This window comes from Oryctolagus cuniculus, chromosome 5, assembly GCF_051225735.1.
Source record: "Oryctolagus cuniculus isolate XC-2025 breed Fujian yellow rabbit chromosome 5, ASM5122573v1, whole genome shotgun sequence".
Classification (NCBI taxonomy): domain Eukaryota; kingdom Metazoa; phylum Chordata; class Mammalia; order Lagomorpha; family Leporidae; genus Oryctolagus; species Oryctolagus cuniculus.
The window spans coordinates 7,934,796-7,957,982 of NC_142871.1; the positions used below are offsets into that span (position 1 = coordinate 7,934,796).

Consider the following 23,187-nt stretch of genomic DNA (forward strand, 5'->3'; position numbering starts at 1 on the left):
TGGCCACAGCCTGCTCCCTCCAGAAGGTGGGCAGCCGGCACCACTCACCCCAGGAGCCCACACCAGATGTGCGAAACTGTCTTAGCCTGGCAACTCACGCGGAAACGTATCCAAGAAAAGGAGAGTGCAGTGCCCAGGAGACGTCTGCCCGCCCGTGCTCCCCACAGCTGGGACGAGATGGTGTCAGGCCGCTGTCCACACCCTGGGCATGCGTCAGCAGACAAGTCCAGGCAATGCAAGGTGCGTGTGTGCATGTGTGTGTGTGTGTGTGCATGTGTGTGGAGTGCTGTGCATGTGTGTGGAGGGTGTGTATGTGTGTGGAGTGTGTGTGCGTGTGTGGAGTGTGTGTGCGTGTGTGGAGTGTGTGTGCATGTGTGTGAAGTATGTGTGTGCATGTGTGTGGAGTGTGTGCATGTGGAAGTATGTGTGTGTGTGGAGTGTGCATACATGTGTGTGGAATGTGGGGGGAGTGTGTGTGCAGAGTGATGTGCATGTGTGTGCATGTATGTGCATGTGTGTGGAGTGTGTGCATGCCTGTGGAGTGTGTGCATGTGGAGTGTGCATACATGTGTGTGTGTGGAATGTGTATGTGTGTGGAGTGCATGTGTGTGGAGTGTGTGTGCATGTGTGTGGAGTGTGTGTGCGTGTGTGCAGAGTGCATGTGCATGTGTGCATGCATGTGCATATGTGTGGAATGTGTGTGCATGCATGTGGAGTGTGCATCTGTGTGGGGAGTGTGTGTGCAGAGTGATGTGCATGTGTGTGCATGTATGTGCATGTGTGTGGAGTGTGTGCATGCCTGTGGAGTGTGTGCATGTGGAGTGTGCATACATGTGTGTATGTGGAATGTGTATGTGTGTGGAGTGCATGTGTGTGTGGAGTGTGTGTGTATGCGTGTGGAGTGTGTGCGTGTAGAGTGTGTGTGTGTATATGTGGAGTATGCATACATGTGTGTGGAATGTGTGTGCGTGTGTGAGGAGTGTGTGTGTGTGTGTGCAGAATGCATGTGCATGTGTGTGGAGTGCATACGTGTGTGTGGAATGCATGTGCGCATGTGTGGGGAGTGTGTGTGTGCAGAGTGATGTGCATGTGTGTGGAATGTGTTGTATGCATGTGCGTGTGTGTGCAGTGCATGTGCGTGCATGTGCGTAGTCCCCAGCACGTCCTCTACAGCAAGGAGCAGCGTTCAGCCTTTCCAGGGAGGGAGACCCTGCCGTTGGCGACAACGTGGATGAATTGGGAGGACCTGTGAGGAAAGGAAAGCCCTGCAGGGTCCCCGTATGCAGGGCCTTGAGAAGCGGAACCAGAGAAGCAGCGAGTGGGACGGTGGTGGCCAGGGCAGCGTCCTGCGTTACACGAGGTGAGTGAGTTCCACAGACCCAGCGGGCAGCGTGGGCTGCAGGACGGAACGACACCACATCGCGGGCCGCGGTTTGCTGACTGAGTCCCTCTTACACGTCCTCACCGTGTGCATCGTCACCTTAAACAGTGACAGTTTTTGTTTGTCAGTGACACCTCATTAGAGCCAGAAAACAATAAAAAACAAGCGAGCAAGGCTAACACTTTGCGGCTCATAGCAGACAGGAAATGCACCTGTGTTTCTCCTGTTCTCACGCCAGGAGCTTGCTCCGTGATCCACTCACACCCTGTGGAACACAACCCGGCTCCAAGTACAGGGCTGGGGACCAGGAAGCAGAAGAGGGACACCCATCCCTGTCCTGGACGGGCTCACGGTGCAGCAAGAAGGGACACGTGGAAAGCACTGTGGCTGCTCCCTAAATACTTGACAGGCGTGCAAATACAAGACCGTCACCGTGTGCTGGCCCCTCCCTCTCAACCAGGAATGTGGGCCTTGTCCAAGCACTGTGGCCGGACCTCCCAGGGAAACACAGACTGGGCTAGAGTAACCCCGAATGATGGGCCCACACGAGGAGCCAAACCTAGACCTTGGTTGTTTGAGGCCCGGTCTCAACAATTCGCTAAACACGTCTCTAAAGTTCTAAAATGTGTCGAAGGCAGGGCTGAATGCTTGTTGGGAGAGAAGATCACCCTTTGAATTCTGTTTTCATTGGAAAACATCTTTTTAAAAAAGATTTGTTTAGTTAGCTGGAAGGCAGAGTTACAGAGAGAGACAGAGAGAGCGAGCTTCCATGCAATGGTTCACTCCCCAAATATCCACAGTGACCAGGGTTGAACCAGGCTGAAGCCAAGAGCCTGGAGCTCTACCCAGGTCTCCCATGTGGATGCAGGGGTCCAGGCACTTGTGCCATCCTCCGCTGCCTTCCCAGGCGCATTAGCAGGGAGCTGGATCAGAAGTGGAGCAGCCGAGACCGGAATCAGTTTTCATATGGGATATCTGAGTCACAGGCAGCAACGTAACCCAAGACAGCACAAGGCCAGCCCTGGGAAGTCCTGTTTTCTCTGCTCAGTAATGCAATCCGGGGACTGCGGACTGTCATGCGCTCCGTGCTTTCTGGGACTCGGCGGCCCTCGCTGCTGATGGAGCAAACCCAGCACCAGGACACCGACTCCCTCTGCAAACGCCGAGCTCTCGCTCAGCAGCCCACAGAAGGGCAGTGCTTAAACTCCCGTGGTTGGCCAGCGCCGTGGCTCAATAGGCTAATTCTCCGCCTGCAGTGCCAGCACATCGGGTTCTAGTCCCGGTCGGGGCACCAGATTCTGTCCCGGTTGCCCCTCTTCCAGGCCAGCTCTCTGCTGTGGCCCGGGAAGGCAGTGGAGGATGGCCCAAGTGCTTGGGCCCTGCACCCCATGGGAGACCAGGAGAAGTACCTGGCTCCTGGCTTCAGATCAGTGCGGTGCGCCAGCCACGGCGGCCATTGGAGGGTGAACCAACGGCAAAAGGAAGACCTTTCTCTCTGTCTCTCTCTCTCTCTCACCTCTCACTCTCTCCACTCTGCCTGTCAAAACAAAACAAAACAAAACAAAACAAAAACCTCTCGTGGTGAGAGTGAACAGGTGCAGGGTGCCACTGGACGGCAGGAATCAAAGCCAAGACCTCACAGCGCAGTGGGGGAGCGGTGGTTGACGATGACTGATGGTGTATTTCCAAACAGCTCGAGGAGAGGACACTGAGTGTTCCCGACAGGGAGAGATGGTTGGATGGTGGGGGGATGGGCGTGCCAGCTACCCTGGTCTGATCCCTGCACGTTCTACAGGTGTGCAGGGGCGGCGCTGCCCCCCCCACAACATGTACAGTTATGTGGGCTTTAAAAAGGTTTAGGTATTTTCTAAAAGAATCAGAATAGAGAGAAACAAACCAAAATGCTAATAGTGAAAAAAAAAGAAGAAAGCCAGCTGCTATTAAGGGTGTGCACGTCAGAGACTTCCTCCTGGATCTGCCTGCGCCAAGCTCTGCTCAAGCTGCTTCTCCACCACGCTTCCACGCCTGCCACGCATAGCTTGTCTACACTGTGACCAAGGCCTACCAATCGCCCCCAGACCCACTGTCTTCCCTCCAACCTGCACACCAGTGGTTCCTCTGACACTGGTCCTCCGTGCCCTCCTGCCTCAGGCCTGGGCACCTCACAGCCCTGGCATCCGGGACCGGAGCTCTGGAGGTTCTGCCGCCAGGACAAACTGTGTCTCGCCTGGTACCTCGCTCTCAGCGGGGGTCCGAGCCACCGCCGGGCAGAGCGCCGGGAATCTTTCATGCTGGCAGCTGACCAGGAGGAGGGCCCGGGTGGCCTCTTTGCCATCTCCGCTCATCACAGCCGCATTGCAGGCCCACTCCCCTCCCCCCGCCTGGCAGGGTTGGGCAGCAGCAAACAAGCAGAGCTTGTGTGTGGAGCTCTTCCCAGCACGGTGGGTGGCTTGGGGGCTGTCCCCCTGCCCAGCTCCGAGTTCCAGCCTCATCCCTCCCCGGACAAACGAGTCCAACGCCCGGTTCCCATGTGGAGATTCCCCGTGTGTTTGGGTTGGCCCATTGCAGACGTGACCAGAGCAACACGTGTCACGCCACAGGCTGGCACACTGGGTGCTTGGCAGGCAGCTGGAGGCGGGGGCTGGGGAACTCTCCTGTCCCCTCCGCTCTGAAACAAGCCTGTCTGAGACAGCAGGGGGCGCCCCTGAGATCCCCAGGGGGCACATGGCAAGTCTCTGAAGTGTCTCATTGCTCTCACACTGGCACTGCCATGGCTACTCGTTACAATGTCATCACGAGGGTTTCTTTCTCCTCCCCCAGCAGCTAACATCAGAACAGCTGCCTGTAGGATACTGTTTCCTCTCTGAAGGTGAGTTCCATTCTGTGTACTTAGCCTTCCACTCCAGACCAGAAGGAAGCAGTGCAGAGCCCTTAAAGGGGGATGGGTTTGATTCCCCTCGCCCTGAAGATAAACAGATCCCCAGCCTGGACCCAGCTCACCCCAGCGTAGGGGGCTGCGCTGACCCACAGCTCATCACATACTCGCCGAGACAGCAGGACATGCCCAGCAGCCTCCACGCCAGGGAGCGTCAGCCCACACAAGGAGGGAAAGGGCAGGGGCTAGATCCCCGGGGAATCTCCCCGACGCCCCAGAAAAACCATGAGCACCCCCCCTCAACATGCACCTCCCCTTCTGTGAAACGCAGCTCAGAGCAGGGCGCACGCTGTCTGGGCCATCTTTGCTTTCTCGATGTAACGCCCACTGCTCGCTGTGCACTGTCTCCAACTCTCTCGTGAGTTCCTTCTTGAAACAAAGTCAAGGACCTGGGTACCAGGCAGCCCTCACTGTCCAGCACCACACTTATCTCCCAGGAACTCCATCAACAGCAAACTACGTCACGGAAAGAGGCCACTGCCGAAGGGGGAGTTTCGTGTTCTACCTCCTTCCATTTCAACTGCTAGGACATCCTTGTATTTCTAAAACACAATCCTAGATCAAGTTGGATTTAGAAACCTACTAATCAAAGAAAACACCTTACAAAGCCAACTAAAAAACATACTGAACTAAGGTGATTCAATGGAAAACATGTAGACATTAATATTTTTCCATCAACCAGCAAAGATCAGCTACAAACTCTAAAGCTCCCAGTCACAAAATAATTAACATTCAGAATAAGTCGTCTGAGGGATGACACGATGGTTAAGATGCTACTTGGGACACCTGCATGCTATATAAATAAAAATTAAAGCAATGCACCGAGAAATTGGTGAGTTTGAAATGTTGAAAAAATAAGTGCTAATTTCTTTTCTCAAACCCATAATAAAATCCATAGGCGCTAAACAATAATATATATAGGAAATAATCCCGTAAAATAATGTGTGTTAAAATTCTGACTCATCTCGGTATGGTGAGAATCAAGCATAAAGTAACAGAAGAAATGATAGAGAAGTCTCTATTTAAATGTTGAGCGCCTTTGTAGGTCAAAAGTCCTTAGCGCCAAAAAGGTAAACATAGAAGCACCTTCAGCTTCATGAGAAACACCTGCCTTACCTGGCGCTCCATTCTGGCAGAGAATAGGCTGTTTCCAGGTGGTGTGGACCTTCCTGCACCTGCTCCACTTTTCACGGCCTCTTTCTACTGTGCACGAGAGCGCCAGGAAGACCTGGGACGGAGACTGCGTCATTTACTTACAGTGTTTATCCAACACCTACGAATGCTTCTAATTATCCCAGTGCTGAAGAACCCAGCGTGCTAAGTATGCGTAGACTTAGCCTTCTCAGAAAAGATTTGCTTATTTATTGGAAAGGCAAAGTTCCAGAGACAGAGAGGGAGAGACAGAGATCTTACATCCACTGGTTCACTCCCCAAAATGGAGGGGACACCCATGTCTGGGCCTGGCTGAAACCAGGAGCCAGGAGCTTCATCCAGGTTTCCCACGCAGGTGCAGGGGCCAAAGCTCTTGGGCCATCCTCCACTGCTTTCCCAGGCAGCTTAGCAGGGAGCTGCATTGAAAGAGGAGCAGCCAAGACTCGAACCAGCGCCCACATGGGTTGCTGGCACCACAAGCAGGAGCGGCTTAATCTGCTGCACCACAATACCTGCCCCAGACTCTTTAACACTCAGTTTGCAAAATTCTCCCGGGAGCTGCGGCTGCAATTTTAAGGTGTGAACTGAGCCAGATTGGAAGTGGATGCTCTGGGAGCAACAAGGAGCTCCCGTAAGAAGGGGCTCTATGCCCTTGCCAGGGGAAGACGTCTCTGAATGTACATTAGTGGCACACACACGGGCCAGGGCAGGACCTCCCTAACGTGTTCAGTATCTGGCGAGGACACATTATTTGGCAAACGAAACCCATGAGTTTCTCATCTGTCCACTTCCATTGTACAAACGAGGGTCTGTTTTACCTACAGAAAATTTCTGCTGTGCGTGTTCAGTGTGAAGGCACAGCCACACACACGTGTGTCAGGCAGAGGGAAATAAAAACAAGACAAGTTCACTGTGACTTCTACTCCTCAGCAGGGTGGTGCGACAGAAACCTGGTTTACTCCATCTTCCTGAAACAACTGTGAAAAAAACAACAAAACTCATGAAGCAGCAGTGGGCGAGGCGCTGCACGCCGGGCAATGAAGGACCGTGGTCCCGAGAGGTGGCCACCCTGACCACGGCTGTGGGTTTCCAGGTCCCGGTGGAGTGAAAGGGAATTCAGGTGGTCCCAGGGGGCTCCCGGGGTAAACAGAGCTGATTCAACAGCACCGAGTGTCTGGGAGACCAAGGTGTCTGCGGCTTGCAGGCTGGAGTCCTGGGAGGAGACAGTCGCACAGAGAGAGGATTCCCTCAAGAAGTCAGCAGCACAGCACGGAGGAAGCTGAGGCAGCGAGGAACTGTCCAGAAACCAGTGCTCACAGGGGCCAGAGCCGCCAGCACCCAGACGCGCATCACAACCGCGCGTCACTGGGCAGGGCACCCAAAGCTGCCTCTTCTCAATGGTGTGGAAGAATTCGACTGCAACCAAGCACTGCTTGTTCCACCTAGAGACCCTTGAATGCAAGACCCAAAGGATCAAACTTCTTGCAAGTCATTTAACTGCATCCCACAATAAAGCTCAAACACTCAGCTCTGAACGAAGTAAAAGTCACCAAGGATGCGAAGGAATAGGAGGGAGAAGAGGAAATCAAAACCCACGCAGCACCGGCACAAACGTTAGAATCAGCAGCCAAGGTCACGAAAGGTTACTGCCTCGATGGAATCCTGCCATGGCTGTTCAGGAGTTAAATGGACCCAGATCAAATTTCTAGAGACAAAAATAGCAAACTGATAGATGAAAAATATACTGAATATAAATTAGCAACTGCGTAGACGTTGTAAGAAGAAAAGATCTGTGACCCTGGAATATACCAACAGGCGCTACCCAAAATTAATCACAAAAAAAAAGAACTTAACAAACAGACCAAACCACCAGGAACTGCGGACAACGTCAAATGCCAAACACAGGTATATTTGGAGTTCCTGAAAAAGCATAGAAAGGGAGAAAATACAGAGGGAAAGTATTTTAAAGATTTATGGATGAAATTTTTCTAAATTTGGTAAAAAGTAAAAAGTCATAAATCCAGGATGCTTATTTAATTCTGAGCACAAGAACCATTTTCAGGGGCCAGCACTGTGGCCTAGTAGGGTAAACACCACCTGCATCACCATCATCCCATGTGGGCACTGGTGGAGTCCCGGCTGCTCCACTTCTGGTCCAGCTGCCTGCTGATGGCCTGAGAAAGCAGTGGAGATGGCCCAAGAGTGGGAGACCTGGAAGCTCCTGGCTCTGGCTTCAGATCGGCCCAGCTCCGACTGTTGTGACTATTTGGGGAGTGAACCAGTGGATGGAAGATTGACTCTCTCTCTCTCTCTCTCTCTCGCTCTCGCTCTCTAACTCTGTTTCTCAAGTAGATAAATAAATTTAAAAAAAAAAGGAAAAAACACAAACAAGACTAGTGTCTGCTAATACTAACTGATAGAATCAAAAAGGGAAAAAACGATCCAACATGGGAAGTGAGATACACAGCAGACTCAGAATGGCAGATGTCCTAAACAGCACTCTGGCCTCAGAATCAGCCCTGAAGGCATTTGGATCTGGCTGAAGAGCCCATGAGAGTATTTTAGGCATGGAAAGCCAAGACACTCTGGCAAAAAAAAAAAAAAAAAAAAAAAAAAAAAAAAAAAAAAAAAAAAAAAAAAAAAAACACCCTAAATGAAAGATCTCTGCGAGTGAAATCCCAGTAGAAAGAATGGGCCATCAAAGAAGGAGGTACCTTTCTCTGAAGGGAGGAGAGAACTGCCTCTTTGACTATGACCCTGTCGGAATAAGATCAAAGTCAGTGAACTCAAAAGGCTTCCATAGCCTTGGCAACTCATGACAAGAGCCTAGGGAGATTACTGACACCATGACACCATAAACAAGAGTGTCAAATTGTTAAGTCACCAACAGGATCACTGTGTACTTACTCCTCATGTGTGATCTGTCCTTAATGTGTTGTCCAATGTGAATTAATGCTGTAACTAGTACTGAAACAGTATTTTACACTTTGTGTTTCTGTGTGGGTGCAAACTGATGAAATCTTTACTTAATATATACTAAATCAATCTTCTGTATATAAAGATAATTGAAAATGAATCTTGATGTGAATGGAATGGGAGAAGGAGTGAGAGATGGGAGGGGTGCGGGTGGGAGGGAAGTTATGGGGGGGAGCCATTGTAATCCATAAACTGTACTTTGGAAATTTATATTTACTAAATAAAAGTTAAAAAAAAGAAGAAAATCAACAGCTAGATGAGGAACTTAAATCTAACATATAAATGATCACATCGCATGTGAATAGTCTAAAGCTCTCAGTTCAAAAAGTTAAAGGCTCAGATAATCAGAGTACATAAATAGACCCAATTAAATAAATACTGCACATAGGAAACATACTTCAACACAAAGAAACAAATAGTCAAAAGGGAAAATATGGGAAAAGACATGCTAACACTGGTCAAAATAAATCTGAGTGGATATTAAAATCAAACAAAGAAAAATATAGGTCAAGTAATAATGTGAGGGATAAAATGATTATTTGAATCAGAGAAGGTGTTGAGATTACATAATACGCTAAAATGTATGTGCCTAAGAAGAGCTTCAACACCACGAAGCAAAAACTGATGGATGTGGAAGGAGAAGCAAACAACCGTACAGTTACAGTCAGAGAGCTAATAGCGCTCTCTCAGCAACTGACGGAGCAAGCAGACACACAGGAGGGAGAAGACGAACCAACACCAACCCAGGAGCCCAGGCGTCAGTCACTAAACGTTCCCTCCAACAACGGCAGAGTGCACATCGACTTCAAGGGCACAGAAGATATTCACCAAGGGAGTCTTACTCTGAGCCATTAGTCTCAAAGATCTAAAAGGATTCAACTCATACAAAGTATGCTTTGACCACAATGAAATTGAATCCAAAATTGGCAAAAAAGTCAAAATCTCCAAATATTTTGAAATTAAATAACACACTTTTTTAAAAAAAATCTACTTGTTTTATTTGAAAGTCAGAGTTACACAGAGAGAGAAGAGGCAGAGAGAGAGAGAGAGAGAGAAAGAGAGAGAGGTCTTCCTTTCACTGGTTCACTTCCCAACTGGTCACAACAGCTGGAGCTGTGCCAATCCGAAGCCAGGAGCCAGGAGTTTTTTCCAGGTCTCCCACGCAGGTGCAGGGGCCCAAGGACTTGGTTCATCTTCTGCTTTCCCAGGCCACAGCAGAGAGCTGGATTGGAAGTAGAGCAACCAGGATTGGAACTGCTGCCCGTAGCGGGTGCTGACACTGGAGGTGGCAGCTTTACCCGCTATGCCACAGTGTCAGCCCCAGGCACATTTCTTAATAACTCGTGAATTGATGATGAGATCAAATGAGAAACTAGGGTGTATTTTAACTGAATGAAAATGAAGGCGTAACACACAAATTCTGTGGAATAACACAAGCTATACTTAGAGGGAACTGATAGCTCTGAATGCATACATTTGAAAAGACAAAGGTTCAAATCAACACCTCAGATCTCACCTTAGGAAACTAGAAAAGAGAAAGTCAAACCTCAAAATAAATGGAATTAAGGAAAAAATAAAACAGAGAAGAAAAGAATGAGACAGAATATAGTAAAAAGGAGATTATTGGTAAAACCAACAGCTGGCTCTTAAAGATAAATAATACTGTAAACCTCTAGCCAGACTAAAAGAAAAAAAATCCTCAAAAATTGCAAAAATGCAGATTCCCAGTGTCAGCAATGTGAGAAGTGACATCACTACAGAGCCTACAGATAACAGAGTGTTATGAACAATTTCATACCTGTAGAGTCAACAACCTAGATGGTCAAATTGCTTGAAAGGTGCACACAACTAAAACTTACTGAAGAAGAAATAGATATCCTAAATAGCTTTGTGTCTACCAGGGAAATTAATTCCCAGATAAAACTCTCTCAATAAGAAAACTCTGTGCCCAGATGGCTTTATCAAGGAATTCTACCAAAGAATTAAAAAAGAAATAATACCAATTCTATTAAATTTTGAAAAGGACTACTTCACAACCTATTCTGTGAAACCAGCATTAATTATTGTACCGAAATACACAACACCAGTACCAACATACACAATGATTATCATAAGAAAAAAAAAGCTACAGACCAATATCTTTCATGAACGTAGAGGCAAAAATTCCAAACCAGGTTTCAATAATTCAAATCCAAAACTAAAAAAGAAGATGCTGGCCAGGCAGGGTGGCACAGTGGGTTAAGCTACAGCTTGAAAGAAGGGCACCCCACATCAGAGTGCTGGTTCAAATCCCGGCTGCTCCACTTCTGACTCCATTTCCTGATGTGTCTGGGAAGCCATCGTCTGACAGGTGTTTGGGCCCCTGCCACTCATGTGGGAGACCGGGATGGAGTTCCTGGCTCTTGGCTTCAGACTGGCCCAGACCTGGCTGCTGTGGTCACTTGTGAAGTGAACCAGTGGATGGAAATTATCTATTATCTATCTATCTATCTATCTATCTATCTATCTATCTCTACCTTTCTCTGTCTTTCAGCCTTCCAAATATATAAACCTTTTTTTTTTTTTTTTTTGACCAGCAGAGTTAGACAGTGAGAGAGAGAGAGACAGAGAGAAAGGTCTTCCTTTTCCGTTGGTTCACCCCACAGATGGTCACCACGGCCGGCGCACTGCGCCGATCCAAAGCCAGGAGCCAGGTGCTTCTCCTGGTCTCCCATGCAGGTGCAGGGCCCAAGCACCTGGGCCATCCTCCACTGTACTCCCAGGCCACAGCAGAGAGCTGGACTGGAAGAGGAGCAACCGGGACTAGAACCTGGTGCCCATATGGGATGCTGGTGCGCCAGGTGGAGGATTAACCTAGTGTGCCATGGCGCAGGCCCACAAATAAATAAATCTAAAAAAAAAAAAAAAAGAAAAGAAAAACATGACCAAGTAGAGTTTCTGCAAGAAAGCATGGTTAGTTGAATACTCGGAAATCAGTCAATGAAATTTACCAAGTTAAAGAACTAAAATCGAGAAACCATGAAAACATGACTTAACAAAATGCAATATCCATTCATGTTTTTAAAAAAAGCTCCCAGCAAACTGGGTTGAAGTTCCTCAACCTGATAATGAGGATCTGTGGATAACCTGTGGTTAGTGTCATCACAGAGCGTGAGACACTGGTAGTGTTGCCCATAGGAGTGTTGCCAAGACAGGACGATCACTCTCTCCACGGACATTGGGAACTGCACTGGAGGTTCTATTCTGTGCAGCCATCCAGACCAGGAGAGGAACAGTAACTTGTCTCTGTTTGCAAGTGACTTGCGTATGCAGCCAACCTGATGGCATCTGGCACTGGCAACAACAAACACATCTACTAAAACCAAAGAGGGGGTCATCATAGTGGCAGGACAGAGGAGCAACACGCGAGATTATTTACTTACAACCTGCAAACAATCAACAACTGAGATTAAATAGCACTGAAACAAAAGGGACAAACACTTGGGAGAAAAAGCTGACAAAAGATAAGCGTAGCCGACAGAAAGACTGAGAACTTGCGAAAGATTGAGAAATAAATCAAGAAGGTTTAAATAAATAGAGAGATATGCCATTTCCATGTATTGTAAGGTTCACTAAATTGATCTTTAGGTTCAACACAATCTCTATCAAAGTCCCAGAAGGCTTTTCTGTAGAATTATATTCTATAAGCCAATTGTAAAATTATTACAGAAATAATGAGTTCCTACAATAAAAACAGGTTTGAAGGACAATGGAGATGGGGAACTAATACTGCCTGGCTTTGATGTGTGCTGTAAAACGTCAGTTATCAAGGCAGGATGATATTGACAAGAAGACAGCAAAGCAGAGCCAACAGGTCTGTACGTATATGAGTGACTAATTTCGACAAAAGGCTGAAGGTATTTTACTGGAGAAAGCATAATCTTTGAAAAAACGGTGCTGGGACAATAAGCTAATCCATGCTCAAATATCTATATATACATAACTTTGATACATACCCCACAGCAGACACAAAAATCAGTTCACAACCAACCATAGAGTCAACGTGTGTATTATTACTTGGCATATAAAAACACAATTGTGGATGACCCAAACTTAAGACTCACAGGAGAAAATCTTTGTGACCTTGAAGTAGGCAAATATTTCTTAGCCATGAAGTCAACATCACCAACTATAAATAAACAAAATAAACTATGCTAAAAATAAAAACTTCTGGGGCCAGCACTGTGGCGGAGCAGGTAAAGCCACCGCCTCCAGTGCTGTGCATCCCATACTGGTGCTGTTTCCAGTCCCAGCTGCTCCTCTTCTGATCCAGCTCTCTGCTGTGGCCTGGGAAAGCAGTAGAAGATGGCCCAAGTCCTTGGGCCCCTGCACCTGTGTGGGAGACCTGGAAGAAGCTCTTGGCTCTTGGCTTCGGATCAGCACAGTTCTAGCTGTTGCAGTCAACTGGGGAGTGAGCCAGTAGAAGGAAGACCTCTCTCTCTCTGTTTCTCTCTCTATCTGCCCCTCCTTCTCTCTCTGTGTAACTCTGACTTTCAAATAAATAATCTTTAAAAATTAAAAATTTCTTATTTGTCAAAAATACTTATAGAAGACGAAGAAGATAAACCACAGACTAGGAGAAATTATTGGCGAATAAGATAACTGATAAAGGACTTATATCCAGAATATACAAATGACTCTCAAAACTCAACAGTAAGAAAACAACCAGAAAAAATAAAAGATTTGAGCAGACACTTCACAAAGGAGGATTTGTGGATGATAACTAAACAAAAGTGTGTACACAGGATCACACTATATAACATATGATTTATCATATGCCAATTACACCTCAAAAATTTCACCATTAGACAAAGGCAAATGAAAACAGAATAAGACACTACTACACAGCTCCTTAAATACAAAAATGAAAGACAGTGAGCATGCCAAATGTTGGCGAAGATGTAGAAGAACTGGTACTCTCATTCACTATTGGAGGGGGTATAAAACATTATTTTATTATTCTGTATTGGCTATTATATTTATTGCATATTACTTGTACATATTATTTTATTATTATTCTATTTTTATTATTTATCTGAAAGTCCGAGTTACAGAGAGAGAGAGAGATACATAGAGAGAGATCTTTCATCTGCTGATTCACTCCCCAGTGGTCAAAACTGCTGGGGCTGGACCAGGCTGAAGCCCAGAGCCAGGAACTTCATCCAGCTCTCCCACATGGGCACAGGGATCTGAGTACTTGGGCCATCTTCTGCCGGTTTCCCAGGTTATAGCAGAGAGCTGAATCAGAAGTGGAGCAGCTGGGACTTGAACCAGGACCCATAAGGGATGTGATCTCTGTGATGCTGGCTTAGCCTGCTGTGCCACAACACTGCCCCCTACAGTTTCTCAGGAAGCTAAGTGTGTGCCCAGTATATGACCCGACCATTTCCCCTCCCTGTGTTTGCCCAAATGAAATGAAAACAGGTGTCCGTGCAAAGATTTGAACACTACCGTTCACAACAGCTTTGGGAGTGAGAGCCCCAGGCTGGAATGTTCCCAACTGTCCACCAACAGAGGAGTGGACGGGTGTGGAGTGGGAAACTGTGACTTGAGCCAAGGACTCAGCTCCACATCTGTGTCGCAGGGCGCTCATTTTCAAGAAGGCCAGTTTTTGCCCCAAAATACAGAACGTGGTCGCTGCCCTGGAGAAAACTCACTGGCAAAGCCCGTGCTGAGTGCTAGGACCCCCACGGCCCCTCAGGCCTCCCCAGTGCACAAGGAGACCCTACCCCCGTCCTTGGGACGCTGCGTTCTGACCTGGGAGACTGACAACAAGGCTAACCACACGTGTGCTTGGAGAGTGAAAGGCCGACAAGGGAAGCCAAAGCAAGACGCACGGAACAGCACCGTGCTGCTGCAGGAGGCTGCTGCCGCTTCAGACCAGAAACCCAGGAGGCCACCCTGCTGGAGGCGAGCGCTGGCTGAGAGACGCCGGGCAGCGCTCTGGGGAGGGAGTGGCGGGGGCAGACAGCGAGAGCAGAGGTCTGGCAGGTGTCCCGGACAGAGTGGGTGCAGTGACGAAGGGGAGCAGGTGGAGGAGTCGGCGGCATGCAGGCGGAGTGGGCACCGGGTGTCTGAGTCCGTTGGCGAGTGCTAGCAGCACAGTAACTCCCTGGGTAAGGCATAAACAGAAGAGGTTTGTTTTGGCTCCTAGCTCTGCTCTAAGGTCGTGGGGGGAGGGCAGGCTGGCTGGCAGAGCCCCAGGCGGCACGGGGCTTCCCGTGGTGAGAGGCAGGGGTTCCTGAGAGCTGACTTCTGTGGCGGATCCATTCTCAAGACAGCCTGTCGGCTCACTAATCCATTAACCGACACATCAGTGGGCTGGTCCATGACAAGGACAGAGCCTTGACCGCTTACACGTCCCGCCTGGTCCCAGGAATTAAACTCCCACATGTGGCATAGCGGGTAGAGCCGCTGCCTGCGACGCTGCTCCACTTCCCACCCAAGCCCCAGCTAATGCACCTGAGGAAGGCGGCGGAAGATGGTGCACGTGCGTGGGCCCCTGCCACCCACCTGGGAGAGCTGATGAAGCTCCTGGCTTCAGACTGGCCCAGCCTCGGCCCTTGTGGCCATCTAGGGAGTGACCCAGGTGATAGAGAATCTTTCTTTTTCTCTCTTTCAAATAAATACATTTAAAAAAAATGCCCCCCCCCCCGTCAGTTTCAGAGGGGCCTGCACTCCCCCTGCAGCAGGGTCAGCTCACGCAGGGCTCAATTGGAAATGACAGAGCCGTGGAGGCTGCACGGGGCCCCTCTGGCCGCTGGCGGGAAATAGATGACAAAGGTGCAGGGGTGAAGCGGGGAGACGAGAGAGGTCTCTGCACTGAGGTGACAGACCGGCGGCGGCTGGACCAGGGTGGCAGAACAGCGGTGAGGCGAGGCGTCCAGGCCGGCCTATTTGGGGAAGCACAGGTCGTGTGCGTGAACGAAACAGGAGTCACGGCTGACATCAACGGTGCTGGCCTGCGCTCCTGGGAGAACGGACTTGCTATTTACTGAGAGTTCGGGCGTATCAGCTTACAAGCTTGCTTTAAAACACCTTGCAAAAAAGTCGAAACTCTGAGCTGTGTTTTTGAAAAGCACGGTTGATGAGAGATTCCCAGCTTAAAAATAAAACCGGCTCACTCGCTACTTGATTAGTCATCTGCTTGAAAATTGGTGGAAGCCAAACACGTTTAAGAAAAAAAAAAAAACGCAAGCAAAAACCTGTAAAATTGAGAAGGTCTTTTTTGGTAATTAGACCCAGAAAGGTTGGAGAGAAAGTCTGGCTTTAACAGCAGATAAACGAACCCAGTTTGGGCACAACTGGTGCCTTGCAGGAATGTATTTTGAGAAACCCTGCCTTGCATAATTCAGTATTCGCTCACACTGGCGTCAGCACGCGCTAAGAAGTGTGGAGAGCGAAGCTGTCCTCGCCGTGGGTCCTGGCCTCAGTGCGGGGATGGTGCCGGGAGACACAGGGAACAGCCGGGACAGGGGAGCCGCAGGTTCTCAGGGGGGCAAAGGCCCTGGTGGGAGCTCTCCTTAGGGTACAGGGAGAGAAGAGGTGCGGGAGGAACCCCCCGACTGCCAGGACCGGGAAGGGGGCCGCGTGCGCATTGCTGTGCCCGGCCCTCCCTCAGCCCCGCTGAGCCCCTGCCTGCACTTGGTCCCCACGTCTGCTGCTCACGGTGCGGAGACCCTGGACCTGAATCTGCTGATACTGACCGCTTGGAGGTGAGGCCCTTGGAAGCGGTCAGACTGGATCAGGTCGTCAGGGTGGGCCTCCATGACCAGCTCCGGGTGTCTTTATAAGAGGAGACAGAGACGACCTGCGCACTCTCTGTCCCTTGCCACGTGATCCCTGTGGCCCACCACCACCATGACTCTGCCAGCAGGAACACCCTCACCGGAGGCCAGACCAATGGGGCCTGCCCAGTGTTGGCATGAGAACCTCCGGATCGTGAGCCCAATCAAAGCTCTCTGCTTTGTAGTGAGGCTGCCCGGTTGTTCCAGTAGAGTAACAGAGAGCCAAGACGCACGGTGAATGCGGATCATAGGTGAGACCGCGACCTGGACAGTCACCGAGGAGAACTGGGTGTGTGGGGAGGGGCTTACAGCGTGACTGACACACTGCAGTCCCAATGGTGGAGCAGACACCCAGTCTGCAGTGTGCACAGTCCAGAGAAGCAAGCTGGCTGGCCATGGCTGGCCACCACGGCCCAGGAGACCCCAGACAGGGGCCAGTGTGTGTGTGCGTGTGTGTGTGTGTGTGTGTGTGTGTGTATGCAGGGTGGCGGGCGGTTCTGTGCCGTCTAGTGTGGTGGCTGCTAACCCTATATGATTGGGTACCTCTTAATTGGCTACAATTAAATGCAATTAAAATGCGGCTCCTTGTTAGCCACGTTTCAAAGCCCCTCCCCACGTGTGGCCGCGTGCGGAACGTTGCAATCACCAGAAAGGCCTGCCACCCACTCTGCCAGGCAGGGTTCTCTGCACTCAGCCCCCCCGTGTTTCACAGGCCCCTGTCACAGCCTGAGATGTTGCATCACACACTCGGGTCGAACCTGGGGGCCCGCAGGGAGGAGTCCAGGCCAGCAGACGCGTTTGCCATGTGAACACGTGGGGTGGGATGAGGACAGCAGGACGGGCTCTCAAGGATCTGTGTGGGCTGCACCGCAGTGGGCTGCCCGGGTCATCTGGGCTCCAGCTCCTTCCATCCTGGAGAAAGCAGGGCTGGTTAAACCGCCGGCTGCCACACCAGACTCCCATACGGGTGCCAGGGCAAGTCCCAGCTGCTCCACTTGTCATCCAGCTCCCTGCTAGTGTGCGTGGGGAAGCAGCAGAGGATGGCCCAAGTGCTTGGGTCCCTGACACCCACAGGGGAGACCCAGATGAAGCTCCAGGCTCCTGGCTTCGGTCTGACCCATCCCTGGCCATTGTGGCCGTTTGAGAAGTGAACCAGCGGATGGAAGATCTCTCTCTCCCGTCTCTGTAACTCTGCGTTACGTATATATAGAAAGGACTTATGCTACATCTGAGCTAACCACAGTTCCAGTGCCATCAGTGTTAGCTGAATTCTAAGGGGTACAAGTAGCACCCCGAGTCCAAGAGGCCGTGGGCACCCTCAGCTCCCACGTGCAGTAAACACCACGTCTCACGCCCCCACAGAGCCCCGGAAAATGAGACCCCCAGGCATGGGGCTACTCACCCCAACACATCCAAGCTCCCAGAGCTGCGATGCGTCCACTCTCAGACCCGCCATCGGTGCCACCCTGCTCCGCCACGTGCCGGGTGCACACGGCACTGCCCGGGAGAAAGGACCGGGAGAGAGCCCACGCCAGCCCTCGGTATGTGGCCACCGGGCACACTGGGCTTCACCACACTCACAGTCCTGGGGACAGCATAGCAACAGAGTCCTCCCAGGGCAAGATCAGAGCTCTAGGAGGCCCTCCCACTCCCCAGCAGGCGGCATTTCCTGCTCCCATGAACTTGAGTTTGTTACCGCTCCAGGTCATCGACTGGACGGCGGGCAGCCGACGTCAGCTGTGCGCAGCGAGGAGTCTCGCCACGGGAGCACAGCTCCCCCTGTGCTTGGCAGCCCCAGATGCTGTCGCGGCCGCTGGCCGGCACCTAAGCCTGGGAAGGCGTTGAGCCTCCGGGTGACGTCAGTGGTGTTCTTGACTTAGCTCTGGGAGCTGCAGGTCATCACAACACACGGCAAGGCGCAGCACCTGCTGTGGACCTTGGCAGCGGCTGAGGGCAAGGATTTGTCCCGGCAGAGAGCCACTCGGCACCCCGAGGGAGAGAGGAGCTGTGAATTTCGTCACTGGCACAGTGACATAAATTGAGCGGAGCTTGAATGTCACCGGCTCTTTCCTCTGGCTCCAGGGGTCCTTCCCAGCCGTGTCGCTGGATTCCATGACAACAGCTCTGCAGGGTGGCAGACGGCAAGCCAGGCCTGCCAAGCAGCCCTGCGCCATCCGGAGTCTCCAAGGGGGGCTGTGTTCCCCCCTTAGCTCTCTCCTGCACTTGTTGCTCGGCGTGCTGGGTAGGAGGCGAAGGAAGCGCACGGGGTTTCAGAACCATGAACTGATGCTTCCCTAAGCCTGTGAGTGTGGGACCCAGAAGAGAAGCCCCCGTGTGCAACTCAGCCTTGCGCTGCTGCAGGAACAGAGCTGCGTGCGCCTTTGTCTCCTGGCTGGCGGGCACACGGACCTCAGTCACCAGCACCGTGGAACATGATGAGGGCCACGAAAAGCCGCTGTGCCTGGCTGCAGGGATTTTGTTTGGGTGTGTGTGCATGTGTGTGCATGTGTGTGCGTGCGTGTGTGTGTGTGTGGAACACACGCCCTCTCACAAAGCAAGTATGAGCTTGGAGAACGTTCGGGTTGCTCGGAACCTGCTCCCTGCGCGTCCGGGGCGACCCCAGCAGCCGCAGCTTGAGTTTCTGAACAGAAGCCACGATTTCGAGGGCCCGAGCCCAGACTCGGCCGCAAACAGGACGAGCAGCGAGCTGTTAGCCACCAGCGGCCTCCGTGGCCATCTGCTTTTGCAAAAACAGCCAGACACCGGAGCAGGGTGTGCGTCTGGTCAGCTGTGTCATCCAGGGCCATCGTCCACCCTCCCTGGGCCTCCACTTCTTATCTCCAATCACAGGGTCTGCACCAGCGGCCCTCATCTGGGGTCCTGTGGCAGGTGACGCCGGGGGTAGAGGGTGCTGCTGGTGTCTGGTGGGTGGAGGCCGGAGGGGCTGCAGGACATGGCCCAGCAGCAGACAGAGCAGACCAGGGTGCCATGGTGCAGAGGTTCAGACACCGTTCTCAACAAGGCAACAGCCAGCCCTCACGCCCTGTGGCTCAGCAGGTCAAGCTGCTGCTGGCATTGCCGGCATCCCATGTGAGCATCGGTCTGAATCCCGGCTGCCCCGCTTCCCATCCAGCTCCCTGCTAATGCACCTGGGAAAGCAGCAGAACATGGCCCATGTGCTTGGGCCTCTGACATTCACCTGGGAGACCCAGGGGGGCTCCTGGCCCCTGGCTCCTGGCTCCTGGCTCCTGGCCCCTGGCTCCTGGCCCCTGGCTCCTGGCTCCTGGCCCCTGGCCCCTGGCTCCTGGCTCCTGGCCCCTGGCTCCTGGCTCCTGGCCCCTGGCTCCTGGCTCCTGGCTCCTGGCCCCTGGCTCCTGGCTCCTGGCTCCTGGCTCCTGACTTTGGCCTGACCCAGCTTGAGCCAGTGAGGCTTTCTGGGGAGTGAGCTAGCAGATGGAAGCTCTCGTTGTCTCTCCCTCTGTCACTCTGCCTTTCAAATAAATAAATAAATCCTTTCCAAAAAAATGCTCTGTGGTGTGGTTCTATGTCTAAATAGATTTCTTCCATTCCACTGTTTTTGGTTTTTTTGGGGTTTTTTTTTGTTTTGTTTTTTGTTTGTTTTTGACATGCAGAGTGGACGGTGAGAGAGAGAGACCGAGAGAAAGGTCTTCCTTTGCCGTTGGTTCACTCTCCAATGGCCGCCGCGGCCGGCGCGCCACGGCCGGTGCACCGCGCTGATCCGAAAGCAGGAGCCAGGTGCTTTCCCTGGTCTCCCATGGGGTGCAGGGCCCAAGCACTTGGGCCATCCTCCACTGCACTCCCTGGCCACAGCAGAGAGCTGGTCTGGAAGAGGGGCAACCGGGACAGAATCCGGCGCCCCGACCGGGACTAGAACTCGGTGTGCCGGTGCCGCAAGGTGGAGGATTAGCCTAGTGAGCGGTGGCGCCGGCCGTTGCTATTGTTTTGTTTTTCTTTTTTTAAAAAAACTTATTAAAAGGCAGAGCTGCAGAGAGACAGAGGCAGAGATAGAGAGGTCTTCCATCTGCTGGTTCACTCCTCAAATGGCCACAATGGCTGGAGCTGAGCTGATCCGAAGCCAGGAGCCAGGAGCTTCTTCTGTGTCTCCCACATGGGTGCAGAAGCCCAAGCACTTGGACCATCTCTCCCAGGGGCACCAACAGGAAGCTGAATTGGAAGTGGGGCAGCCGGGACTCAAACCGGCGCCCATATGGGATGCCACTGCTGCAGGTGGTGGCTTTACCTGCTACACCAAAGCGGGGGTCCCCATTTTTAAATTTAAATTTTTAAATTGCTCAAAATTATTTATCCTCACATAAAAATCATTTTCATCTGTCTTCAACATAGAAAATAATTTTTATACCTTATAAAATAACGTGGCTGGAGAGCACTGTTTTAATGTGAAGAAAAGTAGAGCAGGATAAATCTTCTGAAGAGGTCGGGAACAGACTCCTGCTAAACACCTCGGATGGCCCTGATCCGAGGTCTTCGGGTTTAACCCACATCCCCGCAGTAAAATCAACCTTTTGGGAAATCACCTTCGCGACTGCTCAGATGGTGGTGGCCAAACAAGTGAGTCATCCGATCGCATCTCGGGTGCTGAGAGAGCACACAGCTCATGGAGGCCCCGGGCAGTGGGCAGTGGGAAGCCAGGACGGCCGTGTGGGCGTGTGCTTGCTGCGCCTCCACGCAGACGCTCAAAGAAAAGGAAGCTGAGAACGCCTTCCCCGACGCGCTGGCCCCTCACGCCCACCTTCCGCGGGGCTGGTTTAGAGGGACGGCCGTGTTCCTCGCTGGCCGCTGGCCGGCCCCTGATGCCCGAGCCAGCCGCTCTTCCCGGGGGCTTCCCCAGGGCCCTGTGACACGTGCAGTGGGCACAGTTGTGGCTTCATTGTGCCTGTTGGTTCATCTGTCCGCCTGCCCCTAAGGCTGTGCCTTGTTTCTGTCTCTGCAGCACCTGGCCGTGGTGCCCACATGGGAGGCTGCATGGCGGCTAGCAGCGGACCCTGGTCGGGATGGGAGACGGCGCCTTGCGCAGAGAAATGCCGCAGAGGGTCAAGGCAGAATGGGGAAAGGATGTTTCCAGGTGCAAGGTCACAGGAGGAACTTGAAAGTGGACGGGTGGCTCTGGGCGCTCAGCACGAATTGAACCTGTGGGGTGCGGCAAACCCCTCGGCACAGGTGCTCGGTGCCCAAGGAGCAGAAGTCATGGCCTTGACCGTGTGCGTGCGGAGCAACTAAAACCAAGTCCCCCAGTAAGCACAGTATTTCACCCTCTGAGAGTAACAGAAGAAGGAGGTAAAAATTTGTCTTCGATCCTCAGGTGTACAATGTCTTCTTCACATTGGGTCCCTTGCTCTCCCACTCTGGGTAAAGGCATACGTCCTGCTGGTCCCCTAAGTCCCTCCCGGTCCTGTGCAGAGGGTGCCTTCGGGCTGCCTCACCTTGCTGTTCCTGCATCAAGTGAGCCCAGCCCCTGAGACTTGACCTTGAGAAGGTTCCAGATGTGAGCAGGACCCTGGGAGCACGCACCTGCCATCTCCCATTTCACTGGAGGTCTACCGCGTTCTCCCAGTCTTCCACTTTGTCCGTCTTTCCCAGGAGCACAGAGACTTTCGGGACGAATCACTTTTTTTTTTTTTTTTTTTTTGGACAGGCAGAGTGGACAGTGAGAGAGAGAGAGACAGAGAGAAAGGTCTTCCTTTTGCTGTTGGTTCACCCTCCAATGGCCACCACAGCTGGCACGCTGCGGCCGGTGCACCGCGCTGATCTGATGGCAGGAGCCAGGTGCTTCTCCTGGTCTCCCATGGGGTGCAGGGCCCAAGCACTTGGGCCATCCTCCACTGCACTCCCGGGCCACAGCAGAGAGCTGGCCTGGAAGAGGGGCAACCGGGACAGAATCCGGTGCCCTGACCGGGACTAGAACCCGGTGTGCCGGTGCCGCAAGCCGGAGGATTAGCCTAGTGAGCCGCGGCGCCGGCCCCGGAGGAATCACTTCTACCGGCGGTTAATTTTGCTCACTCAGTCAATGAGGAAGCAAAGAGGCCAGAGGCAGCTGCCGGCCAGGAAGCATCCGTGTGCCACCAACAGCCGGGCCTGCATTCCCGTGGGAGGCTTCTGAAGATGGGGGGTGGGCACAGGTGCTGTGATGAGAGACCACATGGGTGCCGGTTCAAGTCCCAACTGCCCTGCTTCCAATCCAGTTCCCTGCTAATGCACCTGGGAAAGCAGTGGACGCTGGCCCAAGTCTCTGCACCCCTGCACCCACGCGGGAGACCCGGAAGAGGCTCCTGGCTCCTGACTTCAGCCTGGCCCAGCCCCGGTCATTGTGACCATTTGCAGAGTGAACCAGCGGATGGAAAACCTCTCTCTCTCTCTCTCTCTCTCTCTCTCTCTCTGTATCTCTGCCTTTCAAATACATAAATGAATCTTTCAAAAAGTAAGTAAGGGAGAGCCGGCGCCGTGGCTCAATAGGCTAATCCTCCACCTTGCGGCGCCGGCACACCGGGTTCTAGTCCCGGTTGGGGCGCCGGATTCTGTCCCGGTTGCCCCTCTTCCAGGCCAGCCCTCTGCTGTGGCCAGGGAGTGCAGTGGAGGATGGCCCAGGTGCTTGGGCCCTGCACCCCATGGGAGACCAGGAAAAGCACCTGGCTCCTGGCTCCTGCCAGGATCAGCGCGGTGCGCCGGCTGCAGCGGCGGCCATTGGAGGGTGAACCAACGGCAAAGGAAGACCTTTCTCTCTCTGTCTCTCTCTCTCACTGTCCACTCTGCCTGTCAAAAAAAAAAAAAAAAAAAAAAAAGTAAGTAAGGGGGGAAACGTGTCTTCAGATTCCGTGGTTTGTGCTTTTCTTACTCTCGGGCTTTTTAGTGGCTTCGTTCCCCCACTCCAGGTAAGACGA

General features: G+C 52.0%; 1 long non-coding RNA gene across 1 annotated transcript in view; it reads right to left on the bottom strand.

Annotated features, from left to right (window-relative positions):
- Nucleotides 1–17,977, bottom strand: part of LOC149126395 (uncharacterized) — a 37,623-nt gene extending 19,646 nt beyond the window's left edge. The window contains exon 1 of the long non-coding RNA XR_016233382.1: nucleotides 17,673–17,977. This is a non-coding gene — a long non-coding RNA (uncharacterized LOC149126395). The remainder of the gene's footprint in view (nucleotides 1–17,672) is intronic.
- Nucleotides 17,978–23,187: the final 5,210 nt, after the last annotated feature.